This window comes from Pelophylax lessonae, assembly GCF_965119305.1.
Source record: "Pelophylax lessonae genome assembly, chromosome: 1".
Lineage (NCBI taxonomy): Eukaryota > Metazoa > Chordata > Amphibia > Anura > Ranidae > Pelophylax > Pelophylax lessonae.
Window position 1 is genome coordinate 266,048,357 of NC_138768.1, and position 23,792 is coordinate 266,072,148.

Consider the following 23,792-nt stretch of genomic DNA (forward strand, 5'->3'; position numbering starts at 1 on the left):
ATGTATGCAATGAACACAGAATCTACGCATTTGGGGCCTATACCTTCAAGCGCATACGACCCTGGTCCTGGATATTGTTCAGATGTGCCGATACCTTTGTGGTGCGATTTGAAACCATACAAAATAAATAGGCTCAAATGGCACTACAAAGAATCGCATCGGATTTGCACAGAAATGCGGTGCGATTCCTGTATCAATAGCATGTGGTTTCCTACGCTGGTCCTGTGTGAACCAAGGCTGAAGTCACTATGACAAGCCTGGGTTCACACAGGAGCAGTGGGGAAACTGCATGCAATTTGGACAGGAATCGCAACGCATTCCTGTTGAAATCACATGCGACTCTTTGCAGTGTGATTTGAGCCTATTCATTTTGTATGGGCTCCAAAAGCACTACAAATGTATCGGTTTCAGGTATCGGGAGCATTTGCATGAGTACAGATACTGTTATTGGTGCAACCCTACCTTAAAGTACATGCCAAAATGTATGTGACCAGTTTCCTCATACATCTCAGCTCTGCAGTAATATGCATTTTGAAACTATTGGCACGTAAGTGTTTTTCTGTGTTTTAGTGCATTAGGCGACCAATAGAAGTCAAACGCAAACACTGTGTTTTTACATGTTGGAAACATTTATTAACCTCTTCCTTAAGCAGCGCCTCCTCCCAGAATTAAAACCCATTAAAAGGCCGTCGTGAGAATAGGCGAAGGGGTTCACAAGCCTTGTCCAATGGCTGATAGCTTACTCACTCCAGCCTTTGAATTGTAGTAAAAACATGTCAAAATCCTTGCTTGCGCACAAATGGAATGCAGGCTCGCACATAACAACGCACCTGCCTAACGCTACAGAGAAACGCACCTCCATGTACATGCATTGGTCTAAAGGGGACTTGGTAAAAGAGAAAAGAGAAATGTATTTATTTTATTGTTCCAGGTACTTATGAAAGTCTGGGCGGGAAATGACTAGTGGTGTTTGTGGAGATCTATACATGAGGAAGCAGGATATTATCCGTGTAAGTGTGGGAGTGTATGTTGTGTATAGTATGTATGAGGTATACAGTATGGAGTAGCAGGGTGTCATCCATGTAAGTGTGGGAGTGTATGTTGTGTATAGTATGTATGAGGTATACAGTATGGAGTAGCAGGGTGTCATCCATGTAAGTGTGGGAGTGTATGTTGTGTATAGTATGTATGAGGTATACAGTATGTAGTAGCAGGGTGTCACCCAGGTAAGTGTGGGAGTGTATGTAGTGTATAGTATGTATGAGGTATACAGTATGGAGTAGCAGGGTGTCATCCATGTAAGTGTGGGAGTGTATGTAGTGTATAGTATTTATGAGGTATACAGTATGGAGTAGCAGGGTGTCATCCATGTAAGTGTGGGAGTGTATGTTGTGTATAGTATGTATGAGGTATACAGTATGTAGTAGCAGGGTGTCACCCAGGTAAGTGTGGGAAGTGTATGTAGTGTATAGTATGTATGAGGTATACAGAGTAGCAGGGTGTCATCCATGTAAGTGTGGGGAGTGTAGGTTGTGTATAGTATGTATGAGGTATATAGTATGGAGTAGCAGGGTGTCATCCATGTAAGTGTGGGGAGTGTATGTTGTGTATAGTATGTATGAGGTATATAGTATGTAGTAGCAGGGTGTCATCCATGTAAGTGTGGGGAGTGTATGTTGTGTATAGTATGTATGAGGTATACAGTATGGAGTAGCAGGGTGTCATCCATGTAAGTATGGGAAGTATATGTAGTGTACAGTATGTATGAGGTATACAGAGTAGCAGGGTGTCATCCATGTAAGTGTGGGAGTGTATGTTGTGTATAGTATGTATGAGGTATATAGTATGTAGTAGCAGGGTGTCATCCAGGTAAGTGTGGGAAGTGTATGTAGTGTATAGTATGTATGAGGTATACAGTATGGAGTAGAAGGGTGCTATCCAGGTAGGTGTGGGGAGTGTATGGTGTGTATAGTATGTATTAGGTATATACATGCGGTAGCAGGGTGTCATCCAGGTATGTGTGGGGAGTGTATGTAGTGTATAGTATGTATGAGATATACAGTATGGAGTAGCAGGGTGTCATCCATGTAAGTGTGGGAAGTGTATGTAGTGTATAGTATGTATGAGGTATATAGTATGTAGTAGCAGGGTGTCATCCAGGTAAGTGTGGGGAGTGTATGTTGTGTACAGTATGTATTAGGTATATACATGAGGTAGCATGGTGTCATCCAGGTAAGTGTGGGGAGTGTATGTTGTGTATAGTATGTATGAGGTATATAGTATGTAGTAGCAGGGTGTCATCCAGGTAAGTGTGGGAAGTGTATGTAGTGTATAGTATGTATGAGGTATACAGAGTAGCAGGGTGTCATCCATGTAAGTGTGGGGAGTGTATGTTGTGTATAGTATGTATGAGGTATATAGTATGTAGTAGCAGGGTGTCATCCAGATAAATGTGGGGAGTGTATGTTGTGTATAGTATGTATGAGGTATATAGTATGTAGTAGCAGGGTGTCATCCAGATAAATGTGGGGAGTGTATGTTGTGTACAGTATGTATGAGGTATATAGTATGTAGTAGCAGGGTGTCATCCAGGTAAGTGTGGGGAGTGTATGTTGTGTATAGTATGTATGAGGTATATAGTATGTAGTAGCAGGGTGTCATCCAGGTAAGTGTGGGGAGTGTATGTTGTGTACAGTATGTATTAGGTAGGTATATACATGAGGAAGCATGGTGTCATCCAGGTAAGTGTGGGGAGTGTATGTTGTGTACAGTATGGAGTCGCAGGGTGTGACCCAGGTAAGTGTGGGAGTGTATGTAGTGTATAGTATGTATGAGGTATACAGTATGGAGTAGCAGGGTGTCATCCAGATAAGTGTGGTAAGCGTATGCTGTGCAAAGTATGTATGAGGTATATAGTAGCATGGTGTCATCCAGGTAAGTGTGGGGAGTGTATGTTGTGTATAGTATGTATGAGGTATATACATGAGGTAACAGGGTGTCACCCAGGTAAGTGTGGGAGTGTATGTAGTGTATAGTATGTATGAGGTATATAGTATGGAGTAACAGGGTGTCATCCAGATAAGTGTGGGAGTGTATGTTGTGTATAGTATGTATGAGGTATATAGTATGTAGTAGCAGGGTGTCACCCAGGTAAGTGTGGGGAGTGTATGTTGTGTACAGTATGTATGAGTGGTACAGTATGGAGTAGCAGGGTGTCACCCAGGTAAGTGTAGGAAGTGTATGAGGTGTACAGTATGTAGTAGCATGGTGTCACCCAGGTAATTATAGGGAGTGTATGTTGTGTATAGTATAGTATGTATGAGGTGTACAGTATGGAGTAGCAGGGTGTCATCCAGGTAAGTGTGGGAAGTGTATGTAGTGTATAATATGTATGAGGTACTGTGTACAGTATGGAGTAGCAGGGTGTCACCCAGGTAAGTGTGGGAAGTGTATGTTGTGTACAGTATGTATGAGGTATGGAGTAGCAGGGTGTCACCCAGGTAAGTGTATGTTGTGTACAGTATGTAGTAGCAGGGTGTCACCCAGGTAAGTGTATGTTGTGTACAGTATGTAGTAGCAGGGTGTCACCCAGGTAAGTGTATGTTGTGTACAGTATGTAGTAGCAGGGTGTCACCCAGGTAAGTGTATGTTGTGTACAGTATGGAGTATCAGACAGTGATGTAGTGACCTGGGGGTAGAGCCTAGGAGGACACAGGCAGTAATATTATGCACCCTGCTCCCATTGTACACTGACCCCCCTCCTCCTCCTCTGTATGGGTGCCCTCTGCTCCTCCTCCCCCTGTGCCATTCTGAGCCCTGTGCCCTCCTTCCTCCCCTCCCTCCGTCACCACCTCTCCTCTCCTCTCCTCCCTCCCTCCTTCTCTCTCTCCCTCTCTGGCTCCTGTTCATATTGCAGGTCAGGGGTGAGTCCCCACGTCACGCTGGAAGATGGCGGCCGGGTGGCTGTGAGATGAGGAGCCCGGGGCTGCACTGACAGAGCCGCTCGCATGCAGTAAGGTAACCGAGGGGGTGCTGGGGGGGACAGTGGCGGTGCCCTTTAGGGGTGCACAATGCCTGGCACACAGGGGGAGGGAGAGTGCACGGAGTTGTGGGGGATGAATGGTGGGTGCCATGGACGCCTGTGCGGGCTGTGAGTGCCCCGTAGATGTGGACGTGGTGGCAGGGGCTGTGAGGGGGCACAGGGGATGGGGGGCAGAGCTGGGGGGTGGGCGGGGACATCATTTTATCTCTTAGTAGTGGTCTGCTGCCAGCTGGACCCTCCACACTCATACACTGGCACAAGGTGGGCTGCCTTCATGGGGGAGGGGAACAGCCACTTCCCTGGGGATGTGTAGGATAGTATGTATGTATGTATGTATATAATATATATGTGTGTGTATATGTGTGTGTGTGTGTACATATATATATATATATATATATATATATATATATATATATATATATATATATTGCATATATTTATGTGACTGTCTATCCCAAAGGGCAGATTGGGGGGTGTGTGTGTGTGTGTGTGTGTGTGTATGTATATATATATATATATATATATATATATATATATATATATATATATATATATATGTATCTCTTTTCTATATGACTGCTTATACCATGGGGTAGATGGGGGGTATATGTACCTTTTTTATCTATGTGCCTGTTTATACCCAAAGTGTTGTTGGGGGGCGGGGGAAATATACCTTCTCTATGTTACTGATCATCCCAGAGGGCAATGCAGGGTATATACACGTTTTCTCTTTATCCCAGAGGATTGTGTGTATGTATATGTATATGTATATGTGTGTGTGTGTATGTATATGTGTGTGTATGTATATGTGTGTGTGTGTGTGTGTGTATGTATATGTATGTGTGTGTGTATGTATATGTGTGTGTATTTTTTTATGAAAAGGGGGAAATATAAACTAACATTTTTAATATATCACTGCGACTTTATTCCAGATGTAGTATGGGGTTAGATTTATACTTTTTCTATGTAATTGTTTATCTTGGAGGGGAATTCAGGTGTGTGTATACCTTTTTTCCTTTTGACAAACATTTTTACAGGGTACATTTGCGTTTATATATAACTTGTTTTGTGTGTGCAATGATAATAATAATTTTATATATAATTATGATTATTGCTAAAAATATATATATATATATATATATATATAATATATAATGAGATTTTTTTTACTTTTTTTTTTTTTTTTTTTTTTTAATTCATTTTTTGGTATCATTAGAGCTGCTTTGCATACGTTATAGAACAAGCCCCCCTTGATGTGTAGTAGTTGGCGTTGCTGTATATACAGTGTGTGGCAGTATATACAACCAGGGAAGCCTCCTTTTTGGCTTACTACAGAATAGCTTCTCCTAAGTTGTTGTCATAGATCTTATGTTTGCACACATGACCTGCAATGCTGATTGGACCAGCAGAACCTTTGTGTATTACCCTGGTCCATTGGCACTATGTACAGGTTATAACCCCTTTAGTGCTCTAGGGCAGTTGTCAGGAGATTGCAGTACACGTTAACTCTTCTTCCGCTGAGCTGTCACTAGTGATCATTCTGTGAACCCCACTCCTCGTGGGAAGAAATCAGGTCCCCTGCTCCCTGGAGATGGTATATGTCAGGGTGATTGTTGTATTGTTTTTTGCTTTGAGTGGGATTTCTTTCCAGGCTCAAACCCATGCCTGTACATGCTGATCTGGCACGAGTTACTGGCTTACATTACGTCTGCAATGGGTTAATTTCCTAGAGCGTTGACTTGCTACGTATGCGATCTTTATGCTTCTCACGCATGTGTGTGTTGTAGGGATGGGAACCTGCTCTGCCATGGTATTAAGGTAAATAAAAGCAGTTTACCTCCTTCATCATACACCTTGTAGCTATTAAGGGGGTGTGGGGGACTAAGTAGTCAGCATTTCCTCCTAACAAATGCAGGTGCTGCTTGAGGTTTGCAGAAAATCTATATAGTTCTGTTGGATTTTCTCTTGGTTTACAGATAGCACTGGGAAGGGGTGGGGAGGTGGGTCTTTGTACATCTGAATAATTCTATAGTAAGATGGGTGTACAGCTGATTTGCTGGTACTTTACATATATCAATTCAGTCTTTGATATCCAGTGATGGCTGATCAATTATGCTGATGTGTTACAAAATTCTCAATCTTGATCCCTGTCTGAGCGCGTATATGTAACAATGTCCTGGTGCAAGGAAAAGGAACACTGCTATAATAAAAAAGCAGTCTAAAATAATCAAGTACAATAGTTTAATTTTTCAAATATTAAACCAAACTCCTTGAACAGTTGATTCATTGAAGCTTTTTGCTTTGCTATCATTTTCTCCTTTATGTATATGATGTTTCTGCCATTCCTATAGTTTGTTCATAAGTGTAAAATTAGTCAGATAATCTAATCAAAATGTTTCTCCAGATACCAAATGACTGACATTGTGTAGAAGCAATGGCTATCACAAGGTATAATTTAGTGTCTTACAATCGTAATGGAATTGTGTTTTATTAACTATTTTCTTGAGATTCCAATTTGTGATTGTATCGCTGCTCCTTGCTTTAAATTTAAGTGAATTCCTAACTGGGTTGGCACTTTAGGACTGTATTACCATGCTGTCTTCTAGGCAAAAAAAAAAAAAAGGCTTATAGAAATGTAGACGGGGGATGGGCAAAAGCAGAGTTCAGGATCCAGTTGGTGCAATCTGGTTGCCATCAGGCAGAGAACATAGGGCTTAATCAATAAAACAGTGCAAGGAGCAAAGGGCAGTACTCAAAGTAACCAGTAAAGGCCCGTACACTGCAGATTGTCGGCCGAAAAGATTCGGCCGGCGACCGATCGGCCGATTTTCGGCTTGTTAGTATGATGCTTCCGACAGCCGACAGCGCACTTTCGGCCGAACAGAATCTGGTGTGCAGGCATTAAAATTTTTGTATGCCGACACCAGAACGGCCGATTGTTCGCCAGTCAGTACAGAATTCGGCCAACAGACAGCAGATTTGCAAGACTAGGCATGCTCAGAAAAGAAAAAACACAGGGAAAGTTAACCATCACATGACATCACTTCTGCAGTCGGCGGACAAAATTCGTGTGCAGTCTTTTGCACTTTTCAGCGGACACGACAGCCCGGGGACAAAAGACGGCCGATCGTTCGGCCGACGATCGGTACATGTGTACGGGGCTTAAGAGTCCATCTTGGACTAGCTTGGCTTCAGTACATTGTGGTATGGTTGGTATCAGTTACTACAATTAGTGGTGTATGTGTGTGTGTGTGTGTGTGTATTTCCAATGAGCATCGTTCATGTCTGTGCGACTTCAAGTTGCAATGACTTTAAAGTAGTCCCTGCACTACTTTGGTCCAACCTTGATGTGCTTTGAGGTCCATAGACATAAACATAGCTTCAAGTCCAGTCAAAATTGCAGTGAAATCGCGTGACTTTTAGGTTGCACAAGGGTGAAAGGGGCCTTATGTTGATTATAGATGGTTGTGTGTTTTTTTTTTTTTTACAGTCAACCAGCTAAACTAAACAAAAAATGAATTGATTTCCCCATTCGCACATTTGAAGTGAATGGGGGAATCCCCAGCCCGGTGCTATTGTATTCTGGCAGTGGGATTTCCCTCCTGCCAGAATACACTGATCAGCATCGCAGCTGATTTGGCTACAAGGGCTGATCAAGGGAAAACAGTTCTGTTCAGGAGGTTTTAATCACTAGATCAATTTCTCTCCCAACAGGAATGGCCAGCTTTACACTGGTGATCAGTGGGCATAACCCTCTTACAGTGATGTTTAGAATATACTAGGCATAGGGCATGTTTGTTTTTTTTGTTGTTTTTTTTATGGAATGAAAAAAGTTAGTACAGCGCCCTCCTCAGTTTTTATGTGATGTTAGTACAGTGATCTTCCCGCTGTGCTATTGTGTTCTGACAGGTGGATCACCCCCTCTGCCAGAACACACCAGTCATTGCTTGTAACCATTGGCTGAAAACGCTGATCAGATGCCGATTAGCTTCTCTTATTCCAGCATGCTCGTATGACTGAAGCTGGACATTCAGCCAGCTTCTCTCAGGCAGGTTACTTTACACACGTGCCACATGTCGGCTTGCTTTTGTTCAACCAGCTGATATTTGGCCCGGGTGTACCAGGCTTTACAGTGGTGTTTGGAATGCCGCCTTTACAGACAGCTAAAAAGGGGACTGGTGTCACCCTTCTGGGTTTGTCAAGTGGCATTGGTCCTGGAACTATGCAGTACACAGCTCAAGGAATCCTGGTTGAGAATGCCTGAGATCTGTATAACTGAGGGTAGTACACCCACATGTATATAAGCATTTTGTGCAATGGCAGAGAGGTCCTATGTTTTCTTAGTACCTACATTTTCCTGATTTAAATAGGAAGCATTTTAAGAGGTTGTTGCCACTTTTAGTTGCTCAGCTAAGGTTGCCCTTGCTGAATATTGAAGGCTGTATGCTTCAGAAGGAAATACTTGGGGAGTAAATCTGTAATGGTTGTGGATGTGACTGGCTTAGCAGCACACCTGGAATGTAACATGCACAGAGGCGTCGTTGCTCTTTCCCCTCCTCGTGCCCCTGGCTCTGCTTCTAGGCAGAAGCCTGTTTGAAATTACAGCCCGGGTGGCATTTTTCTTTTTCTGCTCTGTCTGTATCATGGTAGAGCAAGTCCAATGTACCTTTAACAAACCTGATCAAAGAACCATAGGAGCCTTAAGCTTGTTCTGTCATGTACCGGGACGTTGAAGTTTGTGGCACAAATTCAGTAGGGAAGATCTAGTAACTGAAGAGGAAAACATTTACCAAATGAAAAACTGCCTATCAGTTTAAGAGGGTTCATGCACACCGGGCTTAAAAAAAAAAACAGGAGTTCTGCTTTTAGAAGCAGCTTATAGTTATACTAGCCATACACTGTACGAAAAATCGTTCAAAATCTTTTTCAAATAACGAACACTCGGTCATGAGAGCAAAAGGATAGTGCCATCATAGAATGACCGAAGGATAAAGTGTTCAATGGACATAAATGAATCCGTTTTTGTCACATATAGGCATTTCAATTTTTAACGGGTGAGAAACGCATCAACTTTTTAATTTATCGTTCGTTCAATATTTTTTTTGTTTTTAAAAAGTCAAACTATTTATTTTCTTTTTGTGCCCATTAACTGGACAAATCCAAATGACAGGTTTTCATACAATTTTTTCGTATAGTGTATGGGGACCTTTATCCTATCTGTCCATGCACGTTAGGACGTTTTAGAGGCATATTTTAAGCTCTGCGTTTAGAGGCAGAAAAAACTCTTCTGGTTTGCATTTATGAGAGCAGTTTTCTGCCCTCAAGCAAAAAAAAACGCTAAACGCTCCTGAAAACATCTAAACACCTGTACAAAAACACTATACGACTTTTTTTTTTTTTTTTTACTTCAGGCCAGGGTGCATGGATCCTTAGCATTATCCTTCCTTTTCATATACTTTTTTTTTGGGAGGGGGTTTAAATGCTTAAATTAAAATTCATTTAAAATATCGGTACTCCCAAGGCTTAGATGTTTTATTAAAACAGACTGGCATTATGCAGCCAAGAGTCTTTGATCCATTTGATATGATCCTTGGGGAGATCTGTTTGCCTGATGCATACATATATCCAAATAAAGGTTTTCTGTAAATAAGCACCTAGGTTGGTGCTGTAATACCCTGTGCTCGTGCCTTTGTTTAACCCGCTTAGAGTGGTAGCATAGGGTTAAGATTGGGAAGCGTGCCTCTCACCATCTGTGTAATTACTGCACCCCCTCCTCCCTTCTCTTTTGTTTGGCTTCTAATTATAAAGTATCACAGAGTTGAATTGGCATTGGTTGGCTAACTTCTAGCCAAGTAAGGTATAATATTTACCCTAGTGATCAGTAATGGACCATTGGTCCTTTTTTGCTTTATTTTCTTTTTTCTTTTTTCTTTTTTTTTTTTCCCTGAGTCACTGAGTATTGTTTATCTTGTTATGCAAAATGTTGCTGTGCCGAGTGGTTGTGGAGACCTCTTGGATGGCACATTTCCTGATGCCTCTCAGCACAAAGGAGAAGAGAAAAGGGAGATAAATTGCAACCCTATAAGTGGCCAGCTTTTCACTAGCAATCTGATCCTGATGTCTTCAGGGCTATTATTTACAGGGGGTGGCTGACAGTTCCAGGTTTAATTATTTAAATCAGTTTGACCCCAATGGGTCAGCACAAACTGCCCTTTTATTATGCAGAGGTAGGTCCCTTGCTGCATCTGACATGCAGTCACATGATCATCAGCAAACATCCCCCCTCATCCCATCCTTTTTCTGCCTGCTTTACCTCTGGAAGCTTTATAGGTTTACAAGATGAATGAATGTCATCTTCAGATTCAAATAAAGCTAGTCTTGGTTGTAGCAAAAAAAAAAAAAATGATCAGGGGAGTTTTCTATTGTCCCTAAATTAGAGGTGTTTGAATAAAAAAAATAAAAAAAAAAAAAAAAGTGTCTATTATTATAAAAGGCTAAGGATATTTATTTTATAACCTATTTACAGTAGTTTCTTCAACTGTATTGTGGGGGTACTTATCCATTGCTCATGAATCAAAAGGATGGTCTATAGAGCAGGACAGTCATACCTTTTCTTACCGGCTATATATCTTGTATTCCTAAGAGTATGTGTTTACTGTGTATGCGTCAGTAAAGCAATACTGAAGGTGATGATGGATAAATATTAAAGTAGTTGTAAATATTTCTTTATCCCCCCCCCTTGTGGACAGACAGTCTTGGCTGAAGTGCTCTCTGTACGATAAAACTGGTTATTCATAGTCCATTCTGTTTTTTTTTCTCGGTGTGTACAAGCACTGATCTGAAGCCGTGAGTACACATGGCAGCGTGTTTTTCATTCCTAATTACTTAAGATTTGAACCACAGATTAGTTATACATAATTCACCAAGTTTTAAAGGAAGTATGTTGTAGTGAAAAATGCAAACCATGTCTTGCAATGTAATTTATTAATATAACTCTGTGGTTATTGCACAATGGGATCTTATATTAAACCTAGTAAGCTAATCAGTGCTGGTTTTGGTCTTTCAGCAATGCATTTTCTCCAGCAGAATGTATGCTTACTTCTCTATTGGCAAGTGTGTTGCATTCAGCTGCACTTCTACATCTGTGATTTTTTTTTTCTGCCCTCATGTCCTTTTGCCCTCAACATTTACATCCTCTTTCCTTGTATTTTCAGTTTCAGACTTATTTGCACTTGTTTGCATATTTTTTTGCTGGTTCTAGAATGGGTTAACGGTTATCACGAGCAATTCCTGAAAAGTCTCTGCCTAGTAATAACTTGTAGAACAATGAAGCCTGGGGTTTGATCCATCGCCAAGGTAAATGCAGACACCGCACAGATAAAAGGCCTCATGGTTGCCTTACCTGTTCTTCAGTAAGAGTGAGGTGTGACTGCTGCTGGAACTGGTCCCAACAAACTACTAGCTTGGGTAATCTTTTCACTCGCTGCTCTGCGTAGGGCTCATTGCAGGCAAGTCTTGTGACAGCTCTTACTGTTTGCACCGATCTCTGCAACAAACTAAAAGCAATATAAAACATTCATTACTGATATGGTACTAATCTCTTCATATTGGTTTCAAAACGTATAATTGTATTTAGCTTCATATCCTTCTAAAGACTTGACCGTTTTACCCAATTACACAAAAAGCAGCAAGAGAATTCCACTAGACCAGTGGTCTCCAAACTGTGGCCAGGATGTGGCTCTTTGCTTGTCTTTATCTGGCCCTTGGGGCACTATTCATCCTACTGGCACAAACATTGGGGGCATAATTCTTGCCACTGACACCAACAATGTAGGACTAATCCAACCACTGATACCAGTGATGGGTACCCTTCCAGACCACTAACACCAATCATGGGGGGGGTACTATTCCTCTCACTGACAGCAGTGACAAGGCACTATTCCTCCCACTGCCACCAATGACGGGCCACTATTCATTGCACTAAAGATTCGGCATGGTTTACTCCCACTGGCGGAAGTCTAGCATCCTAAGGCTCCACTCACATTTGAGCATATCGGTTTTTTTCAGGCGTTTAGAGCCAGGCATTGACTTCTAACAAAAACGCTTGTAATCTGCCAAAAAAAAAAAAGCTAATGTACTTTTTTTTGCTTCAGGCGACAAAATGCTCATATGTGAACAAGGGCCATTGAAATGAATGGGATTTTGCTTGTTGGGCATTTTGAGACTTCAGAGATGAGCGTTTTAGGGGCTGAAAAATGCTCGGTGTTAAGGACAGTAAACAGACCCCTGCACTAGACTAACGAAACAATTGCAATTTTGCATCTATGCTCTGTGTTTACACATTTCTTGGGTTCCATATGAAATGGTCATGTCTTGACTGATGATCAGTGCAGTTTGGGCCTGGACTTGTGGCAGATTATGGATGTGATGGTGGCTGGCCATAATGGGCAGATCTTTGATGACCATTTAAGAACTGCCCATCCTATTGATGAAGCCCAGTACTGTTGTGACTTTACACCTGACTTTGAAGTGAATGATTTGACTCCTGTACAGGGAACACATAATTCCTTTCTTCGTGCTATTTTGTAGAGATGTTCCAACATGCTGGAAAATCTCTCCCAATCGTGATTAGTGTTTAAGTCTATATTTTATGGGATCATTACTATTCGAATACTACTAGCATCTTCTTTAGGTTCCCATTTTTTTTCCCCCTGTTGTCCCACACTGATGCATATACAAATGTTAGCATGGGTCTTGTAAAAAATAACTCTAAACATTTTTCTTGACGCTTTCTTTACCAAGGAATAAAGAACCTCTCTGGAATCACCCAAGGGCTTTTTTTTTCCAGTATTTAGTTAGGCTGTTGTGCCCCAGCTCTCCTACTGAAGGGGATTTTAGCTTTAACAATGGCAAACCAATAAAAGCGCGAGCAATGATACATCTGCAAGAAAATGCATCATGCCCCCCCACCCATCCAAGAAAAATAAGGGAGGTTCCTTTTCTTTTCTGTACGACAATGATGATCAGCCAGCTCTACATCCAAAATACGTGGCGAGTAGAAAGGTGGAAATACTGGATGAACCTGCTGAGTTGAACATCTTATTGTACCTATTTTGTATAATAGGCTTGTGACCTCAGAGGCAACACGTTTTAAGATGCTGATTGTTAGTTATTCTGAATGGTGGAAAATATGGACTGTCAGAAACTCATGATCTCTGTGCATTCTCCAGGTATAATATACGTCCCAGGACTTGAGTTATGATGATGGTAGAAATGTAAAATGGTTCCAGAGAATGCTGATATAGTCACGTTTTAGTAGCTAATTGTCATATGTACAGAATTTTGCATCTGCCTTGTGCATGGCTTCGTTTGCCATGTTACTGACTCCTGGCCTGGTTATTCTCTGGGTGCACTGTGAATAATACATAAGCTCATTTCGCTCTGGCCTCTCACCCCTCCTGCATTACAGATCAAGAGCCATTCTCCATCTCCCTGAAAGCTTCTCTATTACTCGGGGGCTTTTTTCTTTATTCCAATAATGCATCAACCAACGGAAACACTTTCTGTGATAAGTGTGTCCAGCATCCTTTAGAGCTTTCTCCTGAACATACCCACGGGGCTTGGTTTCTGGATAGGTTCCGGTTTTGAAAGGACAGAATGTTCCACTATGATGTTTGATGGTACAGTCCAATAGTTGCATTGTATGCTTGTATACACAGGGGTTAATTTACTTAAACTGGAGAGTGCAAAATCTGGTGCAGCTGTGCATAGAAACCAATCAGTTTTGGGCTCGTTTCACATTGGTGCGATGCGAGGACCCTGAAAATCCACTACGGGTCCTGGCATCGCACCCGTCTCGTAGGCAGTTTACACTGTCATATGCAAACCGCTGGGAGTGTCAATACAAAGTTAATGACACCCCCCATATCAGTCGCATATCGCAGTTTGAACTGTCAATTCGGGCAGGAATCTGATTGCATGGGTGTGAACACCCATGCAATCCGATTTTGGCGTGAACTAAAAAAGGGTACTGCTCGAGTTTGGTCCGAACACGATACGAATTTAGTCATACACTCTGTATGGCTGAATTTGCATTGCACAGACATCGCATGTGATTTGTACAGCGGTGCGGTGCAAATCGCATGCAATGTCTGGCATCGCTATAGTGTGAATCGGCACGAGATGTCAAAGCTTAATTGAACAAGCTGAGGTTAGAAGCTGATTGGCTACCATGCACAGTTACACTAGATACTGAGTGCTCCAGTTTTAGTAAATCAACCCCCACAGTATCCAATAAGACTCCACATCACTGGCATAGTTCTTCAGATCCAATCTTTCACCCACATTTTCTGTGTCATTTTAAAATGGTGTAAACAAGTAATAAAAATGTCAGACACTTCAGTTTATAGTCTGAAGCAGAAACTCTCCATCCTAATCTCTCCTGGTCACCCCCAAAAATTCCTGTGTCTTAACTTGAGAGATCTGTAAAATGTCAAGTTTTTATGAAAGAGAAAAGCCATTGAGGTTGTAGCTTCTTATTAAAAGGGAACCAAATAGTGAGGCCTATTTATGACGCTCTTGCCATAGAGCCCTTTTACTGCTGAAAGAAAAGCTCAGTGTTTTTATGTTAAGAAATGCTCTTTGTAGGTTAAATCCTCTTCCTTCGTGTGGCATCCAGGACTCTGGATCTGAAAAGAGATGGCTGTCCTGTGCTGCGTATCTGTGTGACTGTAACATGTAGGTCAGGTTTGTAAAGCATGAATCAGCCTGTGTGGAGGAAATGCACTGAAAGCATTCCAAACTGCAGGGCCTTTACTAGTGGGGCTGGCTGCAATCCAGAGTCAGGAAAATCAAAGGAAGACGCTACTTTGTACACCCTGGAGTATCCCTATGAGGTAATAACCCAGGCCTGCCTTTGAGCCACTCATTGGAATGACTGAATAGTGATTTTAATGGAATGCAAAAAATGACATCCATTGTAGCTTAAAGAGGAAATTCACTCAATCCTCCAAAATCTTGGAAAAAATACAAGCAGCATCTAAAAACTGCAGTGATGTGACTTATCTACTTACTTTTCTTATTGTTCCGTTCTGCACTTTATAAAACAGCTTGTTCCCCACTGATCATGTATGTCAGTGGCCAATTTAACTGAGGGCAGCTGAAGCCAGCACCCTCAGTTTCTGGGGAATTTTGCGGCTTCTCCACCCTCCACAATACGGGTTTGCGCATGAGGAGTACATAGCAAATCAGAGCATGCGCAGTACAGCGGCACAGAGAAAGTCCCCACATGCGCAGTATACATTGGAGTCCGTCCTCCGGCAATACCTGCCCATTTCTTCCTCTCCTCTGCCCTCCTTCCGGTTGCCCTCTGCCCTCCTTCCGGTTGCCCTCTGCCCTCCTTCCGGTCGCCCTCCTTCCGGTTCTTCTCCCCTTCGCTCACAAAAAAAAGCCTTAAGACATCTGGGATTTCTGATGAAAATATCCCAGGAGTCAACAGGAGCAGATGTTTGACGTCATTCGCCAAAGCAGGGGAAGCAGGAAGTGGACAGGAACTATGGAGAGAAAATATATTTGCAGCTAGAAAATGTGTTTTTTGTCACCCATTCATATTAAAAGAGGGGGAGACAATGCTGTTGGAAGGAAGTTTGAAAAGTGACTGAAGAACCGCTTTAAAGTGATTGTAAAGTCAGAAGGTTTTAGAATGCATTAAGATAAAAAGCCTTCTGTGTGCAGCAGCCCATAATACTTACCTGAGCCCCATCTCTATCCAGAGATGTCCACAAGTGCCTTGGCCATCTGGGACTTTTGCTCCTGATTTGCTGAGACCCAGCAGCGGCGCCATTGGCTCCCACTGCTGTCCTTCAAACTCAGCCAATCAGGAGAGATGGGGGTGGTGCCGAACCGCGGCTTTGTGTCTGAATGGATGCACGAAGCTGCAGCTCGGATCGGGTGCCCCATAGCAAGCTGCTTTCTGTGGGGGCAATCAGCAGGAGGGATGGGCCAGGAGCTCCAGTAAGGGACCTGCGAAGAGGAGGATATGGGCTGCCTTTTGAAAAACAAACTGCCCAGAGCAGGTAAGTATAAGTTGTTTATTTTAATTGGAAAAAAAGAGACTTTACAATCACTTTAAGCCCCCGTTCACACTAAGGCGACCTGTGAGGCGACCTAGTCGCCTCACAGGTCGCCGTAGGTCGCCTTCCATAGGGAAGCTGCGGACCTGTTCTAATAGGAGCGAAAAAGGGTCCGGAGCTTCTTTGGGGTGACCCGGAGCGACCGTCATAGACTTCAATGTTATGAAGTCCGTGCCGGCCGCTCCGAGGTCGTGGCGCGCTGCTCGCACCGCGACCTCGGAGGTCGCCCCCCCCAAGTCGGATCGCCCCAGTGTGAACGGGGCCTCAGTCTTAACTTGTTTTTCAATTCTAGGGAGAAAAGTGAACAAACATTTGATACATAAATGTACTATGTTCTTTTTTTATTGCAGAACTGCACTGCATCTGAGCGCCACAAACCAAAAACGCTATTTTAATACCTTTTTTAATATTCATAGCAAACTAGTCCTTCCATTCATGTCTCCATGCTTTATTTTTCTGGGAAATTACTTTGAAAAAAACCCCCCTTAGCATTTTTGGCCGTGACCATTTTGAGTAGGGGCAGATGATTCATGTAGCATTTACTTCCTTGAATCCATCTGCCCGTAGTTCAGGCATGCAAGCAGAAGGGTGTGTTTAACTGAGAGCCCCTCCTCCCTACTTGAGGGTTCCTGGGATGTATGACCTAATTTGCCTAGAAAGTAACTGAAGAAATGTGAAAAAAGGTTTAAAACAACTAAATGTAATCCACTTTACTATAAGGATTAAAATTAGTCAAATAGTCAGCGTTGATTGAGTGAAGTTCCACTTTTAACTGCTGCTTAAAGCTGAACTCCGGGCAACTTCCCCATGCAGTGGGCTGTGCCTTCATTGCATGGGTTAACTGCTCAATTTTGTCTAGGGAATTGGAGAGCCGAGATAGAATTACCTAATCCTCCCTCCTTTCCTCCCAGTGTAAGACTGGCCTCTGCGCCTCCTGGAGCTCCTGACTCCTCCCTCCGGTTGAGTGCCCCCCACAGCAAGCAGGTGGCTATGGGGGCACCCAAGCTCAGCTGAAGCTCTTTGTATCCATTCACACATGGAGCTGCTGGTCAGTCCCACCCCCTATCTCTCCTTATTGGCCAACTGAGTTTGACAGCAGCGGGAGCCAATGGTGCTGCTGCTGCGGTGTCTTGGCCGGCCAGTCAGAAGGGAGAGTCCTAGATGGCCGAGGCACTCGTGGACAACGCTGGATAGAGATGGGGTTTGGGTAAGTATTAGGGCAGCTCAGTGGGCTGCTGCACACAAAAGGCTTTTTTTTATTTTATTTTTATTTTATTATCTTAATTAATAGAATCCATTAAAATAAAAAACCTTCTGCCTTTACAATCTGTTTAACTTGCTTTAGGGATTTTTAACCAGACCTGTATTCTAGTAAAGTAGCATGTTTCTAGATAGCCCTCTAACTTGATAGCAATATGGGCCTTGGCCACTCAGCTCTGCATCTTTGCAGGAATTGGTGTGAGTCATACTTCGCTACAGGATGGCAGGGTAGGTGGGGGGAAGGTGTCAGCAGGGAACGTGACACGCTGAATCTGTAAAGTGCAGATCTGCCTTTAACTGCACATGGAAGCTTACAATGGTACAGTGTCCACATGTGCATTTTATATTGAGTGTTAAGGCCTAAGTTTAGGTAAAACTTTAAAAAAAATAAATAAATAAAATCGGCTTAAAGCGGTAGTATACTCCGCCAATAAACATTTACCTACAGGTAAGCCTATGATAAGGCTTACCTGTAGGTAAAATGAATATCTCCTAAACCTGCACGGTTTAGGAGATATTCTCCCTGCATGCAGCCGCTGACACCAGTGGCGTATGCGCTCTGAAGGTCCGGTGGACCTTCAGAGCTCTTTTCCGGCTACTTGCCGGAAAGTAAACTCCCACTCACATCGCCGGAGCCACTGAACCCAGAAGAGACGCCGAGGGAACATGACGGCTCCCTCAGCGGTGTCCGGGTGACCATGTTGGGGCTTCGTTTAAGGTAAGTATTTCATAATGAGTGAGTATGCGATGCATACTCACTCATTATGCTTTTCTCCTGCAGGCTTTGTTTTTTTTTTGTTTAGGAGGATACAACCGATTTAAGAGAACCTTATATTAAATTGAATGTTTTTTTCCTTTTGCTGATACTGCCTCAGTTGCAATGCTCCTCTGTTCTCTCCCATACCCTAGCCGTAATCTTCCAGTGCTGTGGGGGTTCATAGAAGAGTGACCTGTTACAGGCACTCAGCAAGAGCCCCTTGTGCTGCTGGCTGGTTTCTTCGTTGAAATCCGCCACTGCTTTTCCCTGCATATCCCTGCAGCTGAAAACCTTCCAGTTTTTTAATCTGCCGGGACTAACCTGCCAAAGGCACTCATCGAGAGTGCTGACTATGCTCACCTTTTCTGCCGCCCTCCTCCATTCATAGAAGCTGTACTATAGCTTCCATGAATGAATGGAGGATGCTCTATGAATGGAGGATGGGCAAATGATTGACGGGTCCACCTTCAGAAACTACAGTACAGCTGAATGGAGTAAAAAGGCAGGCATAGTCGCCACTCTTGAGTGCCTGTGATAGGTCCAGCGCTCAAATTAATACCAGCAGCACTGGATGATGACGGTTGTGGAGTATGGGAGGGGGAGTGAGGAAAGAGGATTCTAAATATGTCCGCCTGCACCAGCACAATGAGCATTTTGTATTAAATAAGTGCAGTCCCTTGTGCTGATTTTCTTTTTCGGTAAATAAAAAAAAAAAAAAAAAACTTGGGCTTTAAAAAAAAAAAAAATAGATCTGCTTGATAAAGTTTTCCAAATAGTGCATCTTTCATAGAAGTGAATATTAGCACAGGCAATGTAAAAATATATATACAGTTTGTTTCGCTGCACAGACTTTCACTTCCCCTTAAAAAAAAACATATGGAGGAAAAGGGAGAGCTTTTTAAACTTTGAGTTTTTATTTGTACTAGTAATATTAAGGTGCTCTAGTTTTTTCTTTTTGTTTTTAGATCCTAATATGTGAACTGCCTGTTATGTGAATAGGATAACTTAATTCTACATACGTTCATAGATTTGAAACCAATTTCTAATTGTAATAATGTTCTAAATGTGTATACTTTGCATTTTAAATATAAAGCAGAGCTGGCAAAAGATTGGCAGCGTCCTGCTTTATAAGTGAAGTCCTGGTCTGTCCAAAGGGTCCCCCAGACACTGGGCAGACAGCTGCATATTGGGCACGAGATCCATTGTCTGCGTTCTCTGCCTTTGCTCTTGGGTTACATGGGCAGATGCCAGCTTACATAGCGTGAATGGTAACGAGTGTCAGAAATTCCTGGAAAAGCATTTCCTCCGCTCCAGGTCATCCACGCAGTGAAAGCAAAACAGGCTTGTGTTGGCAAACTGGCAGCGTTCCTGATGGGTGTATTTATTTATTAGCTTCCAACTTTTTCTTTTTTCCTTTAACCCATTCTTCTCACCAGCATGTTGTGGTTTTATGCATCTATAGAAATATTCACCGGACTGGGGTGCTTTTTCATTATGTTCCCCTTTTTATTAAGAATATTAAGTTCAGTCTGGCGTGGGTCATTTATCACAAATATTTTTGACATCTCATCTGTACTTTTTCTCTGAAGTACAACTGGTTGCAAACAATCCTTCATGTTTTAAATAATTTAAATACTTAACAAAACCTTTTTTTGCACACTGTATGGTAGGGGTGTCGTACGTTTTTTTTTTTTTTTTTTTTTTTTTTTTAACTTTCCCTGCCTCTAAACGCTCCTGCATGTTAGCCTATGTGTCCATGCACACATGCAGTGGGGAAAATTATATCTTTGATCCCCTGCAAATTTTGTTCCCCTGCAGATTTTGTAAGTTTGCCCACTTACAAAAAAATTAGGGCTCTATAATTTTTATCACAGGTGTATTTTAAATAATAGACACAGAATATCAATAGAAAAACACATAAACCAAATGCTATAAAATTAACTTGCAGTCCAGTGAGTAAAATTAGTATTTGATCCCCAAGTAAATCATGACTTCGTACCTGGTGGAGAAACCCTTGTTGGCAAGCACAGAGGTAAGGCATTTCTTGTAGTTGGTGTCAAGGTTTGCACACATTTCGGGAGGGATTTTAGTCCACTCTTCTTTACAGATCTTCAACTCCTTAAAGTTTCTTAGCTGTCTCTTGGCAACTCAAAGTTTCAGCTCCCTCCATAAATTTTGTGTAGGATTAAGGTCTCTGGAGACTGACTAGGCCACTCCATGACCTTAATGTGCTTCCTCTTGAGCCACTCCTTTGCCTTAGCAGAAAGTTTTTGGTAATTATCAAGACCCAATCCATGACATCTCTTCAGTGTTCTGGTTGAGGGAAGAAAGTTCTCATCCAAGATTTTACAATACATGGCCCTGTCCATTGGCCCCAAAGCTCCGTGCTTTACTGAAGGGATGGTGTTCTTAGTCAGCATTTGTCTTCCTCCACACACGGCGAGTCAAGTTAATGCCAAAGAGCTTAATTTTGGTCTCATCTGACCAAAGCAATTTCACCCAGTCCTTCTCTAAATCATTTAGATGTTCATTGGGATGAATGTAAATGTGCCTTCTTGAAGAGGGGAACTATCCTTGTTTGGAGGAAGAAAAATGCTGACTATGACCCTAAGAACACCATCTCTACAGTCAAGCAAGGAGGTCGAAACATTATGCTTTGGGGCTGTTTCTCTGCTAAAGATATGGACCGACTTTGCCAATGGATGGGGCCATGTATTGTAAAATCTTGGATGAGAACCTTCTTCCCTCTCAACACTCAAGGTGGGTCATGGATGGGTCTTCCAGCATAACAATGACCCAAAACATACCACCAAGGCAACAAAGGAGTGGCTCAAGAAGAAGCACATTAAGGTTATGGAGTGGCCGAGTCAGTCTCCGAACTTTTAATCCTATAGAAAATTTATGGAGGGAGCTGAAACTTTGAGTTGCCAAGGGATAGCCAAGAAACCTTAAGGATTTAGAGAAAATCTGTAAAGAAGAGTGGACCAAAATCTCTCCTGAGATGTGTGCAAATCTGGTCACGAACTACAAAAAACGCCTTACCTCTGTGCTTGCCAACAAGGGTTTCTCCACCAAGTACAAAGTCATGTTTTGCTTGGGGATCAAATACTTATTTTACTTGCTGTACTGCCACTAAATTAATAACATTTGTATTTTTTTTTTCCCAGGGTTTTTGGTTGATATTCTGTCTCTATCATTTAAAATACACGTATGATAAAAATTATAGACCCTTCATTTTTTTGTAAGAAGAAGGAGATCCAGCGCACTGAAAGTTGTCAGCCCCAAAATAACTAGGTTAAATAAAAACAAAACAATCATGTGGAGGAAAGTCCAATGTGCTAACTTAGTGGCAGTGGCTGTGGAGGCGCTAGGGAGCAGGGAAGATGAGGAGAAAGGCAGCGCCACCTAAGAGTAGCTGTTTGAGACTTTAGTAGCCAAAATTTGTGAACAACTCACACGATCATAGTGGATATGCTCATCAAGTAGATAAGAGTCCCCGATGTGGGGGCTGGATGGCCGGCGTTTCTTGTCAGGGAGACCAGATGGAGCCCTCGGCAGTGTGGGTTGGCAGCAACACTTGCTGGAGCTGGTTCGAGAATCCTGGGTGGACGGAGGTCGAGGCGACATCACGGGCGTCACTAGCAATAGGGGTGGCATGCATTCGGTTCATGTGTGCTCCTTCTTCAGGATGACCTGAAGGGCTGTGGAGGGGGCGAGAGAGGCTGGCTCACGCTCTCAGCAGGTCGCTGAGAGGCTGAGCCAGGCCTGGAACAGCTCTGTGACGTCAGCCATCGGTGGGCTTTAGCCCGCTGTCAGCTGAAAACGGGTCACACGAGTGCAGAACGGACTGTAGTGGCTGTACTTCTCCTTTTAATGTAATAGGTTTAACTCCCTCCCTGAGCTCCTGGGCTATGAGCTCCTCATGTCATTGGTCAAGAACCAGACTGATGCACAAAACCAAATCATCTGGATGCGCTCAAGAAAAAGTAGTGAACTAAAGTTTATAAACTGATGGATCTTTGTTTTAATAACACCCGGTTAAATTTTGTGATTATTATTAGACTGCTATATGATGAGTCTAAAGCCCCGTACACATGTACCGAATGTCGGCCGAACGATCGGCCGTCTTTTGTCCGGTGCTGTCCTGTCGGTTGAAAAGTGCTAAAGACTGCACAAGAATTTTGTCGGCCAACAACAGCCGACTGCAGAAGTGATGTCATGTGATGGTTAACTTTCCTTGTCTTTTTTTCTTTTCTGAGCATGCCCAGTCTTGCTAATCTGCTGTCTGTCGGCCGAAATCTGTACTGACTGGCGAACAATCGGCCGTTCTGGTGACGGCCAACAAAAATTTTAAAGTCTGCACGCCAGATTCTGTTCGGCCGAAAATTCGCTGTTGGTTGTTGGAAGCATCATACTAACAAGCCGACAATCGGCCGATCATTCGGCGGCCGAATATTTACGGCCGACAATCGCTACGTGTGTACAGGCCTTTAGGCCTCTTTCACACGGCCACTCCGATTTTTTTTTTTTTTTTTTTTTTTTTTTTTTTTTTCCCCTTCCTCTCCGGCACTTTTTTTTTTTTTTTTTTTTTTTTTTCACCGACACGGATCTGCTCCGTATGTCCGCATATCATCCCATCCATTTGCGAATGATATACAGACATAATGTATGTCTATGGGGATTGCGGATGTCAGCAGATGACACCGCTGACATCCGATTTTGCATCCGTTCCATTTTTTAAACGGAAGAAAAATAGAGTTCTGTTCCGTTCCAAAAAACGGAACAGGACTGAAAGGACACAAATCGGATGTCAGCGGATGGTTATCCGCTGACATCCGCAATCCCATTGACATGCATTATGTCCGTATATCACCCGCAAACGGATAGGGTGATATACGGACATACGGAGCGGCTGTGTGAAAGAGGCCTAAAGTTTTTTATTTGTGCCGCAGCATTTGCTGTTGATGGTTATTCTGATTCAGGAGATTTTATTTCTGTGTTCTTTCTTATCCCAAATCTAAAATATCTGACATTTTTTACTAGACATTGCTAGGAGTTGCTAAAGGCGTTTTTTTTTTTTTTTTTTAATTTAAAATAATAAACATCTTCTACTTACCTGCTCTGTGTGCAATGGTATTGAACAGTGTGGCGCTGAACTTCCTCTTCTGGGGTCCCCTGCCGGGGCTCTCTGCTACTCCTCTTCTGTGTCTGCCCCTCATAGCAAACCACTTGGTGTTCAGGCTCAATCCTGAGCTGGGCTGTGTGCATCCATTACCACAATGCCCCTCGGTTTAACTACCTACTCACAACATGTGATTGACAACTGCATGAGCCAATGGCTCCTGCTGCTCCCTCATGGCCCGTACACACGATCCGAAAATCGGATGAAAAATAATGCTTGTGAAAAGATCGGACGATAATCTGATCGTTAGTACACTTACGAGAGGCGATCACGACAGTTCGCCCGATATTATCCGGTCGTGCAAGCATAAAAAGTTTGATCGTATTATAACACATCGTACGATAATCGTATTATCAGTATGTTGTTCGTCCGAAAAAAATGGTGAGCAGTAGACAGCGCATGAGCAGTAGACATCATTTC

General features: G+C 42.7%; 1 protein-coding gene across 1 annotated transcript in view; it reads left to right on the forward strand.

Annotated features, from left to right (window-relative positions):
• Positions 1–3,919: 3,919 nt before the first annotated feature.
• Positions 3,920–23,792, forward strand: part of HIC2 (HIC ZBTB transcriptional repressor 2) — a 64,531-nt gene continuing 44,658 nt past the window's right edge. Inside the window, exon 1 of the mRNA XM_082247870.1 lies at positions 3,920–4,017. The gene's annotated coding sequence lies outside the window, so the exon portion shown is untranslated. The remainder of the gene's footprint in view (positions 4,018–23,792) is intronic.